Genomic DNA, 25,141 nt, shown 5'->3' with positions numbered 1-25,141 from the left:
GAGAGCAGGGGAGGAGGGGGTGGAAGGGGAGGGGAGAGCAAGGGAGGGGAGGGGAGGGGGATGTTCAGGAATATGGTCTATTAACAAAAAGCTGGCTTGATACAATCCTGCTGTAACAGCCCTAGGAGCACAGTCCTGGTGCCAGGACTAAGCAGGGCTGGGTGAGGTTCAGAGGTTTCCTTGCAGGGAGAGTTAGAGAGAGGGCCTGTGTGAGAAGAGGGCATTGGGGTGAAGAGCTGGAAGATTAAGGGAGCTGGAATTTAGCTAGTGGCTGCAGAGGATGTTACAGTCCAGAGGGACTAGCCAGGGTGCAGGCTCCCAACAGGACAGCGAGAAGGGACTGTTCCTCAGCCATCATTAGTGTCTAGGCATGAAGTTCAGATGATGGCCAGCAAGCAGTGGATGTGGAAGTCTGGGCTTCAGTGAAGTCAGAGGTTTGATAATGAGAATCATGGGTGTTTTAAACATTTGCTGTTTTTAAGTTCTATGTGGATGTGTGTGCTTGCATGTGGGTGTGGGCACACGAGTGTTATGCTCACGAAGGCCAAAAGTGTCAGATCTCCTGGGTTACAGACAGTTATGAGCCTCCTGACATGGCCGCTGGGAACTGAACCCAGGTCCTCTGGAAGAGCAGCCAGTGCTCTTGACCCCTGAGCTATGGCTCCAGCATATGCATGAGCATTTGAAAGGGTCCACGCTCTCCAGAGTGGGTAGGATGAACTGGGGAGAAAGTGAAGGAGAGAGCAGCCCGTGCAGGGGTCAGCTGTGTGTGTGTGTGTGTGTGTGTGTGTGTGTTATGTTTGTGTGTGTGTGTGCACTCGCACACGCGTGCGCACTCACGCTCAACGCCCCTGTGCATGTGCGTCTGTGGAATGAGCTGCATGTCAGGGAGTGTGGTAAGGGGACCCAGGGGAGGTATTTCAAGAAGCAAATGTTCCAGTCTATTCCAGCTGCCAAGAGGTCCATTAGGAGAGGACAGAGGGACTGTATGATTCAGTGGCTTGGAAATCATGTGACCAGACACACCCATTCCCCCGAAGTGAGGCAGGTTGAGGAGCAAGTGCAATTGAAGACAGTCGGCAAACACAGAACTCCATGTTTCAGTCTCTCTCTCTCTCTCACACACACACACAATTCTCTCACATGTGGGGTTTCTGTCTCTTTCACACACAGAATTCTCTCTCTCTCTCTCTCTGTCTGTCTGTCTCTCTTTTTCACACACACACACACACACACACACACACAGGGTTCCTTCTCTCACACAAAGAACTCTGTCTGTCTCTATCTCTGTCTGTCTGTCTCTCTGTTTCTCTCTCTCCCTCTCCCTCCCTCTCTCTCTCTCTCCCTCTCCCCCCCCCTCTCTCTCACACACACACACACAGAGGCAAGGAGAGTTCTGAGTCAAGAAAAGGAGGGTGTCTTGAGACAGAAGATGGATCATTAGGCGTGTGGAGTTTACCTCTCATGATAGAAAGTCCTGTAATGACAGTGTTCCCATAGAGAGTACTGTTGACTTCCCTGGCCGTGCTAGTGAGTGGAGCTGGAGTTCATGGTCATGTTTGCAGGACTCCAAGTGCTTAAGAGAATCTGTAAGCGGAGACCAGAGGCCGACAAAGGAAGACTTATTGTGGTGAACGAGTGGATGGGCACGTCTGTTCATGTCTGAGACACGTCTCTGTTGAGTTTAGCTCTGTAGCGTGTGCTTTTTGTGGAAAGCAGCCTTGTGAGTTACAATAGAGGCACTCCTTAAGTCATGGATCTCTTAGCTGAGGTTCACAGACCTGCAGTCAGCAGCCCAAGGGACCATGTCTGGCAAGTGGCAGAAGTGGGTTTCAATGAATTTATTTTATGTGTATGAGTGTTTTGCCTGTAGGTGTGTCTGTGTACTACATGTGTTCCCGGTGCCCGAGGAGGCTGGAAGAGAGCGCTGGATCCCCTGGAACTGGAGTCACGGGTGTTTGCAAGCTGCTGTGTGGTTTCTGGGAATTGAACCTGGGTCCTCTGCAAAAGGAGCCAGTGCTCTTAACCACTGAACCACCTCTCCAGTCCCAGAACTAGACTTTTGAACAGGCATTTTGACTCCAGAGTGTATGTATTTCATTCTTCCTGCAGCCCACCGAGAACATGTAGACTTTCCAGACCGAATGCATATCTAATTATAAATGCTAGCCTGTGGGAAGATAAGGAAGAGACCACGCATTAACCATACAGTAGCCCCACAGACTAGAGATTATTAAGTAAATTATGATTATTTATTGAGTGAGTTATAGGACTAGTACACACAAGCAGATTAAGAAAGGAAGAAGCTATTTGAGAAGCACACGGCCTACTCCGTACACCAGGAAGCACAGCCCGCCTGTTCCCAGTGGCATCTCCTATTCTCAAGCAGTATCCAGCCTATGTGTCTGTGGCTTAAAGAACAGCAGATAAAGCATGGGGATCTTTATGACATCCGCACAGGCTGTAGCTCACGTGGTCCAGGAGACACCATGACATGAGTCAAACCGTCAAAGAGTAAAGACTCACGGGATCTCAGTGACACAATCTGAAGTCACAAAAACAGAAAAAGGGGACGTAGTGGGACGTGCGTACCTTTAAAGAAAGTTAATCAGAAAGCAGAGAAAACATAAACACAGAGTCCAAGGTAACGACTGCTTACAGGGAAAAGACGGGAGAGAAGCTAAGCCCTGAGATGTCGGGGACTCTGGGGTACCCCCACTGCTGATTGCTAGATGGGCTGGTAGGTACACGGCTTATTTTTCGTGGCTGTGATAAAACCCCACAGCCAAAGGTGATTTATAGAAAAAAGGAGTTTATTTGGGTTTGTGGTTCCACAGGGAGGAGCCGTAGTGGTGAAGGAGTCATGGCAGCAGGGGCCAGAGCAGAGCCGAGAGACCGCATCTTCAGAACAGCAGACAGGAAAAGAGTGGACAGGAAGAGGGACAACGCTATAAGTGCACAAAGCCTGATATCATCAAGGTCCACCACCTCACCGAACGGCCGAGTGGGGGACATTTCCCATCCAGACCACCCCAGTGTGCATACAGATGTTTGCCTAGAAATACTTTTAATACTGTATGAAGGGACTCCGGCCAGGGAACCAGGTAGGCTAACTGCAGATCTTCACTTCTCCTTCCTTCCCTCCAAATCCCACTCCAAGTCTCATCCTCTCCTCCAGAGCAAACCACCTGCTGCAGCTTCCCCTTCCTCCCCCAACTTCAGTGGCTCACACGGATCTTCCATTCCAGCCATCCGTCCCTACCACTTATGGCTTTATTCCCGTCCCCAACCCTGGCAAGCATTCCCACTAGCTAAACCTGCCAGATAAGGTAGGGCAGCTAAGCAGGTAGGTGAGCTTCGGGTCTTTACTCTCCCTCCTCTCCTGCAAGTCAACCCCCAGTTTCATCCTCATCTCCATAGCAGGCAACCTACTGTGTCTCTTCTCATTCTCTATCTCCATTCCCAGGTGACTAAGCTTTTCCTGGGGGAGCATCCTGCTTTCTTCCCTCCTGTGAGTCCCTTATCTCAACCCCTAACCCATCCCCATTGAGTATGGGCTCTCAATACCTAGAGGCACATTTTACCTGGAAACCCCAGTGGCCACACTTGTTAGGATCCCAGAGGGATTCGTTACTAGGCAACACTCAGCCACCACACCCCTCGGAACCAGAGAGGGCAACAGGAACAAAACACCCTTCTAACAAAGACAAGACCAGGTATCAACACCCAGAGTTACATTATTTTCCCCAAACCAACATGCTTAACATGCCAGGGTAAAAATATAGTCAACAAAAGTCAGGACAGCATGTCTCCACCAAAGCCCAGCAGCTCTGCCACACCACGGGAGGCCCTGAGCATTGCCACACCGCTGAGGCACAAGGCGAAGACCCTAAAGTAGCCTTCATGAGAGAGGCCCTTGATGAGGAAATGAATCAATCCCTTAAAGAAATCCCTTATGGAGAACACACGCAAGCAATGTGAGGAAATGAATAAAACAGTTCAAAGTGAACGTGGAAATAGAATCCATAAAGAGAACCCAAACTGAGGGGAATCTGGAAAATAAACATTTAGAAACTCAACCAGGAACCTCCGAGGCAAACATCTCCAACAGAATACAAGAGATGGAAGAGAGAATCTCACACGTAGAAGAGGACATGATAGAAGAAATAGGTACCTTAGTCAAAGAATATGCTTAACCTAAGAAAACAAAACAAAACAAACAAACAAAAAAAACAAAAACAAAAAACAAAAAACCCCACCACCACCAAAAAACCTCCTGCCATGAAATATCCAAGAAATCTGGGACATCACGAAAAGACAAAACCTAAGAATAGGAATAGAGGAAGGAGAGGAAACCCACTGTAGAGAGAATCTCTGGTAGGCAACATCTGTCAATAAAAAAGCTGATGGCCAATGAGCTGAGGCGGGAAATAGGAGGTGGGATATTGGCAGGAAGAGAGGATTCTGGGAAATAGTGAGAGAATTGATGCTGAGGAAGATGGAAAGGAAAGGCTGGCTGGGACGGAAGGAGAGGTAACCAACCACGTGGGAGACACAGAATAGTTTGAATGGAATAAATAAGTCATGAGCTAGTGAGAGAATGAGTCAGAGCTTGTGGCCTTTCTTTCTTCTTCTTCTTCTTCTTCTTCTTCTTCTTCTTCTTCTTCTTCTTCTTCTTCTTCTTCTTCTTCTTCTTCTTCTTCTTCTTCTTCTTCTTCTTCTTCTTTTCCTTTTTCTTTTTTTCGGAGCTGGGAACTGAACCCAGGTGTCTTCTTTTCCTTTTTCTTTTTTTCAGAGCTGGGAACTGAACCCAGGGCCTTGCACTTGCTAGGCAAGCGCTCTACCACTGAGCTAAATCCCCAACCCCGACACTTGTGGCCTGTCTTAATAAATAATTAGTCTCAGAGTCATCATTTTGGGGAGCAGAGGCTGGGAAGGAAAAGACAGATATACTTTCTTTTTTACAGCCCAGGACAAATGCACAGAAATATTTTCAACAAAGTCATAAAGGAAAAAAAAATCTAACCTAAAGGAGATGCCTATGAAAGCACAAGAAGCTTAGAGAACATCATTAGACTGGACCAGAAAAGAAAGTCCTCTTAGCATGGAGTAATCAAAACACAAGTGTACTGAACAAAATAAGAAAAAAGCTGTAAGGGGGAAAGAACCACGTAACATATAAAGGCAGACCTATCGGATTTACACTTGACTTCTCAGTGGAGACTCTAAAAGCCAGAAGGACCTGGACAGATGTTCTGTAGACTCGAAGAGATCACAGATGGCAGAAAGACTACTATACCCAGCAAAACTTTCAGTCACGATAGATGAGAAAAAGTAAGACATTCCATGATTAAACCAAATTTAAGCAACATCTATCTACAAGTTCAGCACAATTAAGGTGCTAGAAGGGAAACTCCAACCTAAAGAGCTTAACTCCTCCCAAGAAAACACAAGGGATAAATAACCTCAGACCAGGAAACACACACACAGGCACACACACACACACACACACAGGCACACACACACCAAGACACACACACCAAGACACACACACACACACACACACACACACACCCCGACACACACACACACACACACACACACACACACACACACTCCACCACCACCACCATTGCCACTGCCTCCACAGGCATCAGCAAACACTGCTTATTGATATCTCTCAACATCAGTGGTCTCAATTCCCCAAATAGACACAGATTACAGAAGGGATGGAAAACGGGATCCATCCTCCATGCATCTAGTTAAGAAACACCCCTTAGCATCAAGGCTTGACATGAACTCAGAGTAAAAGGATGCAAAAGGATATTCCCAAGCAAATGGACCGAGGAAGCAGGCTGGTATAGCTATTTTAATGTCTGACAAAAGAGACTTCAAACTAATCAGGACAGGGAAGGACACTACATACTCATCAAAGGAAAAGAAAATCTACCAAGAGGAGGTCACAATTCTTAACATCTATGCACTAAACACGAGAGCACCCAAATTCATAAAAGAAGCACTAGCATAGCTTAAATCACAAATTGACCCTCACACACTGATGCCAGTATCCTTCTCTCATCCAAAGGCAGGCCATCCAGACAAAGTGTAAATGTAAACACCAAAACAGCCACCGACCCTTTGGTCTACAATGGTGTCCCGCTTGCAGGTTATGCTAGAGCAATGGTAGCACAAGGCTTGTGGGAGTAACCAACCAACAACTGATTGTACTCAAGGCTCATAGCACAAGGTGGAACCCAGACTCCAAATCGCCTGAGTGACCAAGAACCTGAGAGTAGGAAGCCCAGGGACCGAAATACTACAGTTTGAAACAAACAAACAAACAGCAAACAAACAAAATGGCATAGCGACAAAATGACATTCGTCTTTACTCATAAATCAGTACCCTTCTCAGACATCATCAGAGAAGCTTCCTTCTGCAGGAGATGGGAACAAATACCCCTCAGGCAGACGTTATACAGTAAATGAGAGACCTTGGAATGCTCAACCATGAATGAGCTCTCTCCAGTAAATCCTTTCTGAGGAGGAAGAGACAGAAAGAGTGTAAGAGCCAAAGAGGGCGCCAAGAAGACACGATCTCTAAACCAGCGGGAGGCACGGATGAGCTCACAGAGACTGAGGCAGCCTGCAAGGGGTGTGCATGTGCTGTGGTGTGCACATGGTGTGCATGTGTGTGCATGCAGAGTGCACATGGTGTGCACGAGGTGTGCACGCGATGTGCACGGGGCTGCACCAGATGGGATCCTAGAGCTGAACGGGCAAGTAGACCCATGCCTCCATCCCTGGCCAGAAGCAATCTCCAATCGATTACCCTTGCAAATGAAAATTTAGGTTTCTTCAAGGATACCCTACTAGGGAGACAAACTACTCTTTGGGGTAGGTCGAATGACCAGCAGTGGATGGCCAACGGAAAATGGATTCAACTTCAGAGCTTCCTTCTCTCATACTGTCGTCAGGGCTTTTTCTTTTTTTGAAAAAAATTATCTTAATTTTAATTTTATTTTATATCTATATTTATATCTATATTGTGGCTTCCAGATTAGTGTTTTGATGGGATTCCTGAGTGCAAACCGGTGGGCTTTCAGTCTACTATCTCTTTCCTGATTTCTTTTTTTTTTTTTTTTCGGAGCTGGGGACCGAACCCAGGGCCTTGCGCTTCCTAGGCAAGCGCTCTACCACTGAGCTAAATCCCCAACCCCTACTATCTCTTTCCTGTAGCTTTTGTTGGTCTCTTTCTCTTCTGTTTAGTGTTGTCCTGTTTTGATGTGTTAGATTTTGGTTAACATATCACATCACATCATAGCCCCATAGAAGCCCGTTTGTCTTCTAGTGAGAGGCAGAAAGGGGGTGGATGGAATTGGGTATGGGGAGGGACTTCGGAGGAGAAGGGTGGAAGGTTGTAATCAGAGTATGTTATATGATAAAAATGTCTATTTTCAAAGAATAAGGAAAAATGTGGTATCAATGAATGCACAAGCACCTTTTATATGCATGATACAAGCTAAGGTCATCTGGGAAGAGCTAACCTCAATGGAGAACATATCTTCATTGCCGTGACCGGTGGGCACATCTGTAGGGCATTCCCATCATTAATGACTGCTGTGGGAGAGTCTAGCCCAGTGTGGATGGAGCGGCCCCTGGGCAGGTTATCCTGAGTGGTGGAAGAGAGCAGGCTGGGCGAGCCGAGGGGAACCAGCCAGTGATCAGTGTTCCTCGGCGGTTCCCGCCTCAGTTTCTCCCATGGCTTCCCTCCACAGATGGGCTGCGATGTGGACGTGTAAGCCGCATAAACTCTCTACTTCCCCAAGTCGGTTTTGATCAGTGTTGATTGGGCACCGAGATCGCGTAGGGAAGGGCTCGCCGGTTTCAAAGACAAACTCGTGGTTTCGGTTTAGATGGAGGGGGAGGCAGTATCCACCGCCTTGGCCTTCCCTTGGTTTAGTGTTTCCAGATGCTGTCAGGTGAGTGACTTTGGTAAGGCTGGGGGCACATCATGCCTGCTTCTTCATCTGTTTGGTTGACAGATGAACCGTGCCAGGCACTGGGGTTATGCCGGGCACAGGGCCCTCGGAATTCCCACTCCCCCACCCCCACCCCAGGCAAACCTTTTTTATAAAACAAAATTCCCTTTCAGCTATAGAAGTTTAAATGGAGATCTGCTGTGTCGCATTCTGGCCTCATTGCACACTATTACTGGACATCTGAGGATGTCCCTAAGTCTAGAATCGCTCTTAGTCCCACACCGACAGCGGGCAGTTCTCCTGCACCTTTGTACTGAGGTAGAATGAATTCCCCGGGTCCTTGTTCTGACCGCCCCATGCGTTCTCGGGCACCCCACTTCATGGCTCTGGGTGCCAGTTTTGTAGCCATAAGAAGCACCCATGAGTCTACTGTCTACAGCTGGGACCTGCCTCTCATGATGAAATATCCCCACCGGGTACCACATCTGTGCCGCATTATGAAAACTCCTTAATTTCGAGACTTCGAGATTTGCTAACGAGGATGAATCACCCGCTTTATCAACATGTAAAATTTTGTCATCGAATCAAATCAATTTGAAATACATTTGACTCTCATTCGCAGGCTCAAAGGCATAAGGAAATGCGGCCACAAGACAGTTTTAAGATGGCAGTATTTCATGGACACAAAAGTTAACTGGGGCCCGGTTAGCTTAATAAATATTTATTAAGTGTTTACTGTCTCCTTGGTCCTAGAGGTGGGACGGTGAATAAAAGCAGACACGGTTCCTGCTTTCGTTGAATTTATACTCTTGATAATTAAAACCCGATTCATAGTCAAATATGTAATTTCAAACTCTAGTAAGGACCGAGGCTTGGCTTGAGACATGGAGAAAGCAGGTCAGCATGTAGAATGGTCTAGGCTCTTTAGTGGGAGATTTATGACTTTCCCGATAAGCTAAGTTTGGCTGGAATGCTCTCGAGCCAAACCCTTCACAGGCTTTGTAACTTGTTTCCTTCCCTTAATATATCAAGGATACCTTGTTAGATATTGTATAATAAAACCCACATCTCGCCTGTCATTGTATGTTTAGAGCAAAACTTTCTTGGGAACTCTCTATTACTTGGTATTTGGTTATCACCGTATCTGATGGAGCCAGGGAGGCCTTATTTCTGTTTCACCCACATTTCCAGGGATCTTTAAGACCCAATTTTGTTTGCAAACACTACCCAGAGATGCCATCTTACCCTAGGCAGAATGGATACCGTTAAGTAAATAGCCAACAATGTATGTTGGCAAGAGTTGGGAAGAGCTTTTGTGATGCTTGCGGGGGTGTATAAATTAGTGCCAGCAATAATAATAATAATAATAATAATAATAATAGCTGGAAAAATACAACTATCCTATGATCTAGCTATGCCATTTCTTGGTATATATCAGAAGGAGTCCAAGAAAGCACACCACGGAGACAACCTCTCCCCTGTATTGATTGCATCATTGTTTACACACATGCCAGGCAAGACACCGGATCATTCTACTGCCCATCAAAATGTAAATGGGCGAAAATGTTTTCCACGCACGAGATGGAGTGTGGCTCGGCCACGGAGAAGGAGCCGGTGTCGTGATGTGAAACACTTTGCACTTGGGAGCATCCAGCCAAGCAAAATGTCCCAGAAAGGCAAATACCATGTTTTCTCCTGTATGCAGGACTCTAAACACACATGCACACGCACACGTATGCACACATGGCAGAAAGTAGAAAAGCAGATGTTTTTTGGGGCTGGCAGGGGCTGACAGGAGGGTGAAGGTGCAGCCAGGAAAGGTGGTGTAGGAAAGGAAGGAAGAAGACAATGCTTTCTCTCATGTGTGGAATCTTGACTTTTTAAAAATGCAAGAGAGGGGAAGGGGGTGGGTGGTCAAGAGAGGGTGATGGTGATGGATAGAACCCGCCCACTCAAAATCTCAACGTCTGCTCTCTTACAAGACACCTTGTGATGTCGTCAGCCAAAGCAGATAGTTCGGGATGATCTTGCCATCTCAAGGTTCATCTTCAACGAAACTGTGTTCACTGGAGACCACTGTGAGCTCAACTTTGGGGAACGTGCCAGCCAGATGTGTCTCCATGGAGATCTACGTGTGGGTGGAGGAAACAACTATTACTGTGTCTGCACAGGCAGTGGGTTCACAGGGACATGCTGTGTGACTTTGATGCCTCTTGGTTGGTCAAAGCCTTGTCACAATGACGTAACACATGAAGACAGTGTTGACAGCTATATTTGTCACTGCTGGCACGGACATACATGAATGCAGTAGTAACCCCTACCAATTTAGGGGGTGTGTGCCGAGCTGTCCAGGTGTCCTCAGAGGATCAATAAGGACACAGCCAAGGCCTGCCTTCCTCCATCGATTACCTTGGCGCCTCAGGCTGTATTTGTGTCAGTCAGCCTGGATTCACAGGCAGGAGCCTGGCATAACTGTCCTCTGAGAGGCTCCACTCAGCACCTGACCGAAACAGATGCAGAGGCCCGTGCCAAACCTCAGACGGAGCTCAGGAAGTCTTGTGGAAGAGTTGGGGAAGGGCTTGAGGAACCCAGAGGGAGCAGGGACTCCACAGGAAGACCAACAGAGTCAACTCACCTGGACTCTTGGCGGCTCCCAAGACCAAACTACCAATCAAAGTGCGTACAAGGGCTGGACCTAGCCACTCCCACACCTGCACATACGTAGCAGAAGTGCAGTTTTGTCTTCCTGTGGGTCCCCTCACAGTGGGGGCCTACCCTGACTCTGTGGCCTGCTCACAGATTCTGTTCCCCTTACTGGGCTGTCTTTTCTGACCTCATTGGGAGAGGATGTGCCTAGTCCTGCAGAGACTTGAGGTGCCTGTGTATGTTGGTAACCATTTTCTCGGAAGGAAGGGAAGGGAAGGGAAGGGAAGGGAAGGGAAGGGAAGGGAAGGGATTGTGTGAGGGGTTCTGGGAGGAGGGGGTGTGATTTGGATGTAAGGTGAACAAACTAATGGAAAAATTTCATTCATTCATTCATTCATTCATTCATTCATTCATTCATTCTTCACTCGTGTGTACACAGAGGCCACAGTGCTCATGTGGAGGTCAGAGGACAACTTTCAGAGTCAGTTTTTTTGTTTTTTGTTTTTTGTTTGTTTGTTTGGTTGGTTTTTTGTCTTCAATCATGTGGGTCCCTGGGATTGAACTCGGGTCCTCCGGCTTGGCTGCACCTACATCTCAGGATTCTTAATCTCCCCTCCAAGTTCATTTTGCTACTTTACGGATTTACAGGTCTCAGAACCAGAATGCTGACATCCTGCCTCTCGCGCTGTATTAGGCGCGTGTCTTCACGAGGCAACGAAATACTAGACAAAAAGTGGGGGTGTCCCACTTCGCAGGTATAGTCTGTGGGAGTTATGGCAGCAGGAGCTTAAGGCAAGTTGGGGACCTCATGGGTCCCCTCAAGAAGCAGAGCATCATGGGTACCGGTGCCCAGTTCCTTTTCTCCGGGACCCCAGCTGGTGGAACGGTGCCACACACGGAGGCGGTGGCGTCTGGTTGCTACTAGCTGCATCTGTAAAGTCGCCTTCAGACCATATACGCCCAGAGGTTGGTTTCCATGGTGATTCTAATTTCTATTGAGCTGGCGGTCAAGATTAACCGTCACGTGCAACACGCCTAAGCTTTTCTTTTCTTCTTAAACGTGTCTGGAAGCCAAACTTACCTGAAGATACTTGCGTTAAACCCTCCTCTGAGCCCAGCATGTGACTATGTCGTAGGTGAGGTCATCCCTTTCTCTCCTCGGGCGGATCTACCTGTTTTAAAACTTATCTCCTTTGAATGTTTAGATTTATAGGTGTGTGTGTGTGTGTGTGTGTGTGTGTGTGTGTGTGTGCGCGCGCGCGCGCGCGTGCGTGAGCTGCATGTGTCATGTATACACCCTGGATTATGTTGGCGCTGTTCTCTCTCTTTTTAACTGACACGGGTGCGTTTTCCTCTCTCTTTGTCGGTCACAGGCTCGGAACCGCTAGCGTTCCTGTCCCGCCTCATCAACGTGTCTCCTCGCACACCCTTCTCACCAGTTGGGGTCCTCATACTTCATTACAGAAAGCAGAGCCACTCGTGAGGAAAGAAAACATTGGAAGGAAGTGCCTGGGGCAGCAGAGTTTCAGCGCACTGGTACGGTGTTCAGGCTCTTTAGGTGCGCACTTCAGACGCCCAGCACCCGCTGACTCAGAGAAGTGCTGCGGTGGGACTGTCTGTAGAAAGTTCCCGCAGCTTGAGAAGCCCTCATAAAGACGGAGACCATTGGTGTTTCAAGGGAGCTGCTAGTTCAAGAGATGAATCCAAAAGGAACTCCTTCGGAGATGATTAGATCAGCCACGTCCAGCAGATGAAGATCAACCAGTGCCACATTTATTCTATGTGCCATGAACGACCCACACGCCTTCTCACTGATGGGAGCTCGTTGGGAGGGAAACCTAGAATTCTGAACGGGAAGATGACCTTACTGCTCTCAGGTGACTCCACGCAAACCCTCTATTTGTACTTTGAGGGGGCAAAGAGCCAAATGCACTCCGCGTTTCTGTTTGTTTTTGAGACGGAGTCTCACTGTATGTCTCACTGGCCACCCTGATACGGGAGATCCTCCTGCCTCCGGTTTCTGAGTGCTAGCAACTGCAGGCATATAGCATTACACCTGGCCCAAATGCATTTTAAAAAATGTTAATTTTATGTGTATAGATGTTAGCCTGCACATTTGTATGCACCTCTAGAGGCCAGAAGAAGGCATTGGGTCCCCCCTGGAACTGGAATTATAGATGGCTGCCAGCCACGGCATTGATGTTGGGCACCAAAAGCAACACGAGATCTTTTTTTTTTTTTTTTTTTTGGTTCTTTTTTTCGGAGCTGGGGACCGAACCCAGGGCCTTGCGCTTCCTAGGCAAGCGCTCTACCACTGAGCTAAATCCCCAACCCCCGCAACACGAGATCTTAACTATTGCGTCACTTTCCCTATCCCAGCCTAGTGCGTTCCTGCTTGCTTTCTTCCTTCCTTCCTTCCTTTCTTTTTTTGTTCAAAAGAACAGGCCTACTTTTTGTGGGTATGAAGAATCCCGCATTAGATTAAATATGTCTGCCTGGATGTAGGGAGGTCTCAGTTTACAGATGTGGAGGTTCCAGCCAATGATCTTTGCCCTTTTGCTGTGTGTTTGCAGCAGGGCAGCATGTCATGGAGGGAGCCCACAGGGAAGATGGGCTCCTATGTCCAGGAGACAAACAGGAAAATGGATGAGAGTCCCACGGCCCCCTTTTCCTCCCTTCAGTAATTCAGGACCCACCTTATAAAGCTTACATCACCTCACAGTGGCGCCACCCCCCAACCATAGGTTTGACAATTTAGGAAGATATTTGGACAATAGCCTCCACAGATGTCTGCATGTGCGTGCATACACACACACACACACACACACACACACACACACAGAAAGACACATACAGAGAGAGACACACACACACACACACACACACAGAAAGACACATACAGAGAGACACACACACAGACACAGACACACACACACACTCACACAGAGAGGCACACACAGACACAGACACACACATAGATACACACACAGACACACACGCACACAGAGAGAGACACACACATAGATACACACACACTAACACACACAGAGACACACATAGATACACACACAGACACACACGCACACAGAGAGAGACACACACATAGATACACACACACTAACACACACAGATACATACACACACAGACACAGACACACACATAGATACACACACACAGACACACACGCACACAGAGAGAGACACACACATAGATACACACACACTAACACACACAGAGACACACATAGATACACACACAGACACACACGCACACAGAGAGAGACACACACATAGATACACACACACTAACACACACAGATACATACACACACAGACACAGACACACACATAGATACACACACACAGACACACACACTAACACACACACAGACAAATACATACACACAAGTCCCCCCTCCCCCCCAAGTGCTCATGGGCAAGGGCGAACAATGGCCACATGGATTTCTGCATAGAGCACATTCTTGGGGACAGGAGTGCGCAGGAACCAGAGAGACCACTGTGTAGGGCGCTCTCTGAATAGGAAGGCAGACACAGCCCTAAGAGATGTGACATCTTCCAGAGGTTTTATATGATTCTCAGAGTCTATAGCTTTCTCTAAAGGACGTTTTCCTGCCCCTCGTGATAGATAAACCTGTTTGGACCAATCTCTAAGGGAGTGGACAAGTGTATTTGTTCTGTGCTGCAAAGCCTCCAGTTAGACAGTCATCTCATGACTCTCTGGGCAGCTCAGACAATTACAAATCAGACCCGGTATGGTCACAGCTCTCTACCGTCAGCTCCTGGTTTTACAGGCTGCTGATTGTGAAACCTGGGGGCCATCGCCGATGACCTTCAAGCCCTCTAACCTTCCACCAAATACCTCTCCCCTCTGCCACATTAATTCAACAGGCAATTTCCTTGGGGATAAAGGAGTGTCTCCTTTACTCTGAGACTGTGGCCACCGTGCTCCCAGAGTTTTTGGAGAAGCCTTTTATTACGCCGAGCAGCCTTGGCGTGGCCCGGGACGTGTCTTCTATGTCTTCTAGATTCATGGCCCCCAACGTGAGGATTCTCCGACTGGGCGAACCTCTCGGCACGGACAGCCTTCACCACTCCACTGATGCCATTGACCTCCACGTGCAGTTCGTCTCATGGATTCTTATTTCTGGATCACCTTTGCATTTAAAGACATCATAAAATCGGTTTTATGTATTTTGAAATCGTTTTAGCTGCAAAGTTGATATCATTCCACCACCCTTCTCAGAACAGAAACCAAAGACCTCATATACACAAATAGCTAAAATCAATTATAAAAGTTTAAAAAAAAAAAACAAAAAACCCTGCTCACATTATGCCTGAATCTGCTTTGGGTCTTTGAAGTTGTTTGGCTGAAGTCTTGGGTGTTTCAGCAAGGTTTACTGAAATAAGGGCACATTTGCTAGTGCAGACAGTGCTGGGGCACATGCCGAGAGCTACTTACTCAGCTTTGAGATTACAGTGCTGGGAAGATGGCTCAGTGGGTAAAAGCCGTTGGTATACAAGTCTGAGGATCCGAGTTCGAATCCACATGAACCCACATAGAGCCAGGTCCTGTCACTCAGATAAAATATACCCTTGGGACAAGCAGGGGAGTTGGAATGAGGACTGTGGATTAGTTAATCCAACTTGCCACAGTTTCTGTTATTTTGTCTTTTTTTTTTTTTTTTTTTTTTTTTTTTTGGAGCTGAGGACCGAACCCTTGAGCTTGCTAGGTAAGCGCTCTACCACTAAGCTAAATCCCCAACCCCTCTCTTGCCACAGTTTCTGAATTCAATTATTTACAGTCTTAGAAATTGCACAGCAGGCAAAATGACTCCCCAAGTTTTTCCTCACACAGCTAAGAATGAACCACATACATATGTCAGCAGTGTAACTGTTCACGCAGACCCTTAAGAACCTTGAGAAGTAGTGTTTCTCTTCTTGGCTTTCTAAGTCCACATTTAAAGTGTCTTATAAGTCTTGCTGAGAGGAATTATCCCAAACTTGTCACTTAGATTAGCCTCAACTCACACGGTAGGGAGCGCTCTTAGCAGAAGGTCACAGGATCCTATCTTTATTTAACACCGTTAGGCTTGACCTTGGGTGTGACGGGGGCACCATTGCTTAACACATCTCTAGGTACAGATGTGGGACCGGATCGCAGAAAATGATGAGGTGGGCTGACTTCCCTTCACTGTCGGAGCAGGGAATCCTCGCGGTGTGTGACATTAACTTGGCTTCTGGTACAGCCACTGTATTTTGGGATTCTCTTTTCCTTGGACCACATAGAATCTTCTTTTCCCGAATCTTTTAAACTCTCTTGCCTCCTTCTGAGACCTGCTTTAATGGGTTATCTGGAACTGCTGACCCATCTACTTGTGTGATATTTGACATCTATTTATGTGATAATCATATCTTTAACATTTTCTGAGTTATGCTTTGACAGTTCATATAGTCATAAAACTTACGATGAAAAATTAAAATTGCTGAATTACTGCCTTGATCTATTCAGGGCAAATTACCACAGTTACCTGATACCCACTGTCAGTCATTTAAAAAAAGAAAAACAACAACAGCACAACAGAATAGTAATCTTCTTTTACGGTCAGAACTTTTGAGTCATTACCTTTTTGTCTTAAACTCATGCCTCAAATTCATTTTATATTTATTTGTATGTGTGTGGGGGCATGTGTGGGAGTGCACACATGCATGTATGGGTGTGCATGCACACGTGTGTGGATGCGTGTAGAGGCCTGCAGTTGACGTTTTTGTGTCTTCTATGATTGTGCTCCACTTTATACATTGAGTCAAGGTCTCTGGCTGAATCAGGAACCTGCCAATTCTGGCTGGTCTAGCTAGCCTGGTTGCTTCAGGGGTTGTCTGTCTTTGCCTCCCAAGTGCTGGGATCCCAGGTGCTAACATGCCTGCTGTCTGGGATGGTGAATCTTGGTTGCCACCCTGACTATATCCGGAATCAACTTAAATCCAAGCAGCTGGGTTGTTTGTGTGAGGGATTTTCTTGATTGGATGTTTGAGCTGGATAGATTTGTCTTAACTCTGGGCCACATCTTCTGGTGGTAGCTCACACAAAAGGACACAGGAAAAGGAACCTCTTTGCCTGTTTGCCCCCCCACTCATGCTGGCAAGTTCATCTACCTTCTGCTGAGGCATCCCTTTTCCTGTATTAGAACTGCCTTCTTGGGGCTTCCAATGTAGACTGACAACCATCTGAGACATCCAGTCTGGGGACTGAACAACTTCTAGATTCTTATCGTTTCCTTTAAAGGACAGCCATTGTCAGGCTAGCTGGACCACAGCATTTAAGCCACGCTAATAAACCCACTTTCACCTTTGGTTTACGCTGTCAGTTCTGTTATGTTAGACCCCTAGCTAACACACCGCTCAGCTCTCACATGCGTTCTGGGGAATCTGGGGGTCCTTGTGCTCATTCAGTAAACCTGCTAAGGAAGAAATCCCCCAGCCTCAGATCTTCAGAACTCCTTTCTTCAACAACTTCCCCTTTCTTCTGTGTGCACATGTGCGCACGTGTGTGTGTCTATGTCTGTGTGTGTGTGTCTGTCTGTCTGTCTGTCTGTGTCTGTGTGTGACTGAGGCTGAACCTAGGGCTTCATGCATGTTAGGCAAATGCCCTACCATTGAGCCATATTCTCAGTCCAATGCATACAATTCTGGAAAATCATGTATTAATCATTTTTATCACATTTTTTAACAAACACGCATACAGATTAATTAAGGTTTTGTCCATTTTCACCTAACTTTGAGGCGTTAAATGTACAGAGGTGAGCTTTCTAATTGGCTCATCACACTTTTTGGAGTTTTGAAGATTATTGAACGTAAGCAGGTATTTTATTGGCGATGCTATCCAGGGAGTGCATTGAGTGCTGTTTTATTCAATCTCGTGAATCTACCGAGGGTTATTATTATCGATCTTTCTGGAAAGGATTTTATTGTCAATGCTGCTCAGGGAGGTCACCGGTGCTGTTTTATATCACTTGATAGATACTCAATCATCCATTTTCCATCACCAATGACAAGATTTGGAGCAGACCCACCGCTTTGCTCCCAGGGGTTTGTCCACTTGAAAGCCATACCATCACTTCTCGGCATCTGTGAAGGATGCTTCCCTCAAGGGAGCCAAAGCCCGCCAGAGCCCAAGTCTCCAGTAAAACATGCTGTATATAGCATTTGTGTAGTAGCTGTTCCAGTCCTCCCTAGGGCTTTAAATCACCTCTGGGATGTAGTCTATATTGTGTAGTGGAAAATGGCGAGAAAAGATGTATATCCGGTTTAGATGCAGTGTTTCAGATGCTTTTAACACAGGGTTGACTGAATCTGCAGACTGCCAGTCTGAATCTAGAGAAGGCGTCTGAACGTGGTGAGAGTGGATGGGAGAGAGCTCTCCCTTTCTCTGGAAGAGTCTAGCTCTTCAGCACTGAGTTCAGAATGCTGTGCGCGGCAGGCGCAGCTCAGGGGGTGTATTCTTCTAAGCACTGCTCTACAGCAGTGGTTCTCAACCTGTGGGCCGTGGCCCCTTTGGGGGGGTGTCAGACAACCCTTTCATAGGGGCCGCTTAAGACCATCAGAAAATACAAATATTCACATCACAGTTCATAAAGTAGTAAGGTAATAGTTAAGATGTAGCAACAACAATAATTTTATGGTTGGGGGCAGTCACTGTAGCATGAGTAACTGCCATAGGTCACAACACTAGGAGGGTCGAGAAACCACTCCTCAAGAAGATCTGGACCGCAATCTCGTGATGCCAAGCACATGTCTCATTTTTATCTTTAAACTTCATATTATATATGGATGCATACATATATGAAATATACGTGAACATGATCTCATATATTTATACATTTATTCATACATATGTGTGTGCATGTGCGCGTGTGTGTGCGTGTGTGTGTACATGTGTATGTGTGTATTGTACGTGTGGGCATGTGTGTGTATGTGCGCATGTGTATGTGTGCATGTGTGCGTGTGTGTGTGCACGTGTGTGTGTATGTGTGTGTGTTTTGCCTGCATGTTGGTATACTGTACGTGTGCCTGGTGTCCCTGGAGGCCAGCAGAGGGTATGAGACACCTGAAATTGAAGTTACAGAGGGTTGAGAGCTGTTATGTGGGTTCTGGGAACTGAACCCAGGTTCTCTGCAAGAGCGACAAGTGCTCTTACCCACGGAACTAGTTACTGACGCCGGATTCAAAGGGATTACTTGACTTCCCAGCACGGGTGCGCTGGCTCTACAACACTTGCTGTGCACTTAGCCCAAACACGCCTCATTGGATTTCTAAGAGCATTCGGCAAAATGGTGGAAATCCAGCTAAGAAATGTCTGTCGGCATCTGCCAAGAACCCAAAAGCAACCAACTCACTGAACCAGTGAACAGAACCCCAGAAACGATTTTGACGCCAAAGTGCTCTAGGGAAGATGGGGAAGCACCCCAGTCATCAGAGGGTGGGTTGTGGTCCTGAGGTATCGACACGGAAATGCGTAGCGGCTCGCTTGTCTAGAATTAGGATGCAGAAACCTGTCGTTCACTGAGTCCAACGAGAAAGGCAGTCAACTGAGGGAGGACACGTGATGCTCGGAGAGAGTATAAATAGGGACAGCGGCAGCAGGCTTGCTTAGCTAGCCTTGAGCTAGCCTTGCGTCTTCCCCAATCCTCACTTTATTGAGAGAGACGCAGCAGAGAACTTCTAGCGTCCTGGCTGGTCCCAGTCGCTCCCCCTGACTCGTGGCGATTCAGCGGAAGCCTGGCGGTTTCTGTTGGGTTGTGTCCCTGTGGCCGATTCATGTTTGGTGACACTTTTGATTGAATTGGACGGCTGGCATCCTGACAATGGAGATTGGAATTGCCCTGAAGATCTACTTATAAACAGGCCCACATCCTTTTGTCCTGTTTACCGTCTTTTCTCCTCTACTTTTGGACGGTGGGCTAGAAGGGGGTCAAAGTGTTTGGGAAATCTTATTAAAAGTAGCTTTTGAAAAAATCTAAGCCTACAATGTTCTATTTAGTCAGTCATTTTATTATTTAAATTCTGAGGCCTTCTGCATACTAAACAAGTGTCTGCCACTGAGCTATAACCCCAGGATCCTATGCATTCATTTTAAGAAGGTTACTTGGAGCGGAAGAGATGGCTCAGCAGTTAGGAGCAGGAGCTGTTCTTGCTGAGGACCTGGGTTTGGTTCCCAGAGCCCCTGTGGTAGCTCACAATCATCTGTAACTCCAGATCCAAGGGGATCTAATGCCCTCTTCTGGCCATTTCAGGAACTGCATGCATGTGGCACACTGTCAGACATACATAAAAAAATTAATCCTAAAAAAAAAAAAAAAAAAAAGAATGGTAATTATTTCTTCTAGGCCCAGCTTTCTGTTTTAAACACACAAGTAAACATGCTGTGAGCAGAGTGTTAGCACTCTGTCAGAATGCATATGCCGAAAGCTTAGCAGTCAGTATGCTTTTATAAGGCAAAGTATGAATTATACTTACCTTTGGGAAGTAGGTAGGCCTTGAAGACAGATCCTACAGGAATAACACTTGAGCTTTTATCAGAGGGGCCTTTGAAGATTGTAGCACTCATCTCACTAAAAGCTCAGCAGCGTGCAGCCTGAAGAGAGCCCTCTGCCTGCTCAGCCTGGACCCCTCAGATCCGCAACTGTAAGCCGCCTTTGTGTCTATGCCGGTGGCCTAAGGTGCCTCATTGTAACAGCCTGAACTGAGACAGACATCTTTTCCCCCTTCTGATTATCAAAATACGTGCTCACCATGAAAAAGAAAATTTCATATAACCGAATATGTATAGAGGAAAACAGGAAAAATCATTTTGAAATCACGTGGAGAAACTGCATTCTTTGCTAGATGCCCTGGCTATTTTCATACACACTCAAACACACGCTCAGACACATGAATACATGCAAACACAAGAACACAAACACACACACAACACAAACTCACTTACACACTCTCACACAAACACATACAAACTCATATACTCACACACACTCACATACAAACTCACACAAACACACACAAACACAGACACGCACATGCACAAACTCATACACTCACACATACACATACACAAATGTACAAACACCCTACATACAGCCAAACTCAAACACACAAACTCAACACACACAAACATACAAACTTACACTCATACAAATACATACATACGAACATGCACATACACACAAAAACTCACACTCACTCATACAAACACACACACACACAAACTCACATACAAACATGTACACAAACTCACTCACACTTGCACAAATACACGCATACACACACAAACTCGACATAAAAACACAAGCACATTCACACACACGTACACATATTTTAATAAAAGGAGGAGATCAATGGCAAGGAAGCGCAAGCTCATGGCCAGAACGTGCAGAAAGTTCCTGCAAGCCAAGAAGAAAACACAGTCAAGGTTTCAAATACTGGCAGCTGCCGGAAGACAGACTCTAAATGGTGGATAAGTGCGCTCAACCTTACCCAGTCTCCACAAAGACTCAAATCCGAGCAACAAAGATGTCACTACACCCAGAATAGTGAAACAGACACTAGAAACAAGGGAGTCGTTCAGCCCCGTGGAACGGCATCTCTGGGGGAAATGCAATCACGTAAAAGACCCCTCAATTCTGAATGTTCTCCTGTCACGGCGTCAGATCTGTCCCATGGCTTTCGTTAACAGCCCAGCAACTGTGGCTTCCAGATACATGGACGTGGTTGGTGGGGGAGAGATCTGAGACTGAAAGGATATTCTCAGACCATCTTGTTTCTCCCTCCAGACACCCCAGCAGAGGCTGAAGTCATAATGTTAGCCTCTGAACATGTTTGCTCAATGTATCCGTTGACGTCCCTTTGGAGGGCTGTTGTGTTAAAGGAATGCCGAAGCCACAGAGATGTGTCAGGAGTTGTCTCATCCACATTCCCTTGGCATTGCTGCAAACGCCTTGTTCAATTCCCAGGTCTGGAATTTTTAGTGTTTTGTTTTTTTTTTCTTTTTTCTTTGCCTTGTCGACTCAGAAGCCAGGGTTTTTGGTGTGATTTAGCAGCCATATTAGTTCTACAGCTTAAACAAACAGAAAACAAGCAAATGTTGCCGTTACCTTGCCCATACCTGTTTGCAGTATATAGAATCAAGGGGTCAAAGTGCATGTGGCAAATGCCAGCCCACGTAAGTAGATGTAAATATTTTGGGTGGAATTGTGAAGAGAGCTAGTGCACGTGGCTACCACAAGGGGACAGAAGGATTATGATGAGCCACAGCAGCAATGAACAAAACCATAGGATACACTGATTTTAGGGGTAATGGTGATGAAAGTGTGACCTTTTGTGTTCTCCCCTCCCTGATGGCTAATCTTGGCTGTTCGCTTAACACACCCGAAAAGTCACAACTTCAGTTAAAGACTTGCCTTGGTCATCGTGACCTATGGCACATCTGGATGGGCAGTTGTTTGATTGCTGATTAATGCAGGGGGCTCAGTCCACCATGGGTGGTTATAATCCCTATGCAAGTGGACCTGGATTGTTGAAGAAAGGGTAACTGAGCAGGTGAGCCTTGGAGGAAGCTCACGAACAATGTCCTCTGTGGCTTCTGCTTCAAACCCCTGCTTTGACTTCCTGCCCTGGCTCCCCTCAGTGATGGACCTTTTTAAAGCGAAATAACACATTTCCTCCTAAAGTTGTGTGTTTATCATAGCAACAGAAAAGCAAACTGAAACACCCTCCAAATATGTCAGTACAAGAAAATGAAGATCCACGGTTCTGAATCTCAAAACTGTAGGAGTTACTAGAGGAAATAGAATCCAGTCGACAGAAAGTACAAACAGAGACAAAGTCCAAGACAAGACAGATGCAAAGGAAGACAATACTCTCTGCCTTGCCTCTTATTTTTCTCTTTTTCTTTTTTTTGTTTTTCTTTCTTTTTTCCTCCCTTCTTTCCTTTCTTCCTCCTTCCTTTTTTTTTTTTTTTTTTTAGTTTTCAAGGCAGGATTTCTCTGTGTAGCCCTGGCTGTCCTAAAACTTGCTCTGTAGACCAGGCTGGCCTTGAACTCAGAGATCTGCCTGCCACTGGCTCTGAATGCTGGGATTGAAGGTATGTGCCACCACCACCCAACTCAAATATCTTTATTTGAAGCAAAATGGAACATTTATTTCATTCCGTGTGATTTTGAGCATGTCCATGCATGTGTGCCTGTGTGTGTAGTGCATATACACGTGCAAGCGGAGGCAAGAGATCAGCCTCCAGTGTCATCCCAGCAGCACCTTGAGGTAGGGTCCTCATTGGCCAGGGGCTCACCGATTGGGCTGTTGTGCCAGGAAACATTCATGAACCCCCAAAAGACCACCGAGGAACCGATTACAAGGCAATCGCGTTTGGGTCTCTTTATTCAAGTTCGAGCTTGGGCTCCCGCCAACCCTGACACAGCCGGAAGGGGGGGCCCTGAGCCCAGTTTTAGGCAAGCATTTAAAGAGGTAAGATGGGGGTTTCTAGCTTGGCACGCATCTGACTGGGGGCCACTACGGCCTTTAACATGATTGGCCGGTGCTGGGAGCCAAACCATGAACTTAACTTCCGTTTTCCTCCTGCTCGGTGGTTGTTAGGAAGCGAAGTGTCAGGGGCAGGCTCATCACCTGGAGGTGCAGATTTGTTGGGGAATAACGTGCAAACTGGTGTTAGATGCAGGTCTTATTGGGGGGTGTGTGACCTGGAAACTGGTACTAAATGTAGGTCTTGTTGGGGGGGGGGGTAACCTGGAAACTGGTACCAGGTGCCAGTTTGCGAGTTAACTCCAGCTCAGCCTTAGGTCAGGTTCTCTCAGATGGAGTCTGAACCCAAAAGATTCGGTCTCTCAGGCTTGCTGAGCCTCCTGTCAGGCTTGCTGAGCCTCCCGTCTTTGTCTTCTCAGTTCTGGGATTATAAGCACGGATCACCGTGCCCAGTATTTTTACGTGGTTTCTGGGGTCCAGACCCGGGGCCTCCAGCTTTCCAGCCCAGCACTTTGCTGGATGTGCTGTCTCCTCACGCTGTGTCTTTCCTGCTTTGAGGCCACTGCAGATCACATTGTTTCTAGTTTACTGCTGGTGGGTGGAGACACGGTTTACGTCATCCTCGGTGTTTCTAGGATGCTCATAAACCGCTCTATATTGTCTCTGTGTAGAATCAGTACAGGCGCCTATAATCAGAGTCCACCTTTTAAAAAAAAGTCCTTTAATACCATCTTATATCCGTGCCTTTTTGCCCTGACTGGAATCTGCTGACTGGAATCTGCTGACTGGAATCTGCTGATGGTGTTGACTCAGTCGTGATCATATACAGGCCACGTCAAGGGCACAGGAGCGAACACATTCTCCACACCGCAGCGGGGGAGGGGGAGGTGTGACATAAAGACTGCGCTGGGTTTGGTTGGTCTAGCAACTCGGCCGCAGCAAAGAATGTAACTTCTGTTTGTACTTTTCTGGGAAGATTGTTTTCTTTTAAATTACTTTTTATTAGTTGAGAGTTTCGCATAGTACGTTTTGATCATATTCACTCTGAATTCCCAGATCCACAGCGTCCTTCCCCATTCACCGATTTAATGTCCTTGTTTTTAAAAAAAAATGCCCTCGAATCCCCAAGATCAGTTTGCGCTGCCCAAATATTGGATGTGTGTATGTGGTCTTTCACTTAGGGTCTTGGCTGACTTATTACTAGGATTATTAGGTTACATTCTAAGAGAAAACTGCCTCTCTTTCTTCCAGCTAACAACTGCCAATAGCTCGGTGGCTAGGGCGGCATTTCATGCCTAGATCCCCTCTCTGTGCTGAGCTTTGGTCTGCTCCGGTCTTGCACGGGCCTTGTGAGTGCTATTGCAGCTCTGTAAGTTCGTGTGTGCAACTGATCTGCTGTGCCCAGAGGATACTGCTTCCTGTAGTTCTCTGCTACCTCTGGCCCTTACACTCCTTCTGCTCTCTCGTCTACAAGATTGTGGGGCTGTGGGAGGATGGGGCTACAGCATAAATGTACCCTTTAGGCCTGAGCATTCTTTCTTCTCTTTTTCTCTGTGCCTTGACCAGCTCTGGGTCTGTGGTAAACACCATCTACTGCAAATAAACACTTCTCAGATGATGGATGAGAGCTGCATTGATCAATGGGTGTAGCCATAAGCTATAAGGAATCGGTTTAATACACTGCCCATTTTACGAGAAGGTGTTTTAAAAACACTGTCAGCTATTGTCTTAGTCACTGTTTCGTTGCTCTGAAGAGACACCATGACCACAACAACTCTTATAAGAAGAAACATTTACTTGGGACTGGCTTACGGTTTCAGAGGTTGTAGTTCAGTCTCATCATGGTGGAGGTCAGGGAACCATGCAGGCAGGTGCTGGAGCAGTACCTGAGAGGAGAGGGAGGGAGGCAAGGAGGGAGGGTAGGAGGGAGAGAGACAGAGAGACAGAGGGAGAGACAGACACCAGAC

At 46.7% G+C, this 25,141-nt stretch overlaps 1 long non-coding RNA gene across 2 annotated transcripts; it reads left to right on the top strand.

Moving 5' to 3' along the window:
• The first annotated feature begins 75 nt into the window (after positions 1-75).
• Positions 76-14,845, top strand: LOC120095830 (uncharacterized). 2 transcript variants are annotated; one of them, XR_005491691.2, is made up of 3 exons: positions 76-3,104; positions 11,999-12,502; positions 14,672-14,845. It is a non-coding gene; the product is annotated as an uncharacterized LOC120095830 (long non-coding RNA). The 2 variants fall into 2 exon arrangements; XR_010056689.1 differs by having other exon boundaries at positions 11,999-14,845.
• The last annotated feature ends 10,296 nt before the right edge of the window (positions 14,846-25,141 follow it).

The sequence above is a fragment of the Rattus norvegicus genome, chromosome 12 (genome assembly GCF_036323735.1).
Source record: "Rattus norvegicus strain BN/NHsdMcwi chromosome 12, GRCr8, whole genome shotgun sequence".
Lineage (NCBI taxonomy): Eukaryota > Metazoa > Chordata > Mammalia > Rodentia > Muridae > Rattus > Rattus norvegicus.
Note: the sequence above shows the minus strand (reverse complement) of the source record. Positions and strands in the feature narration are given on the sequence as shown.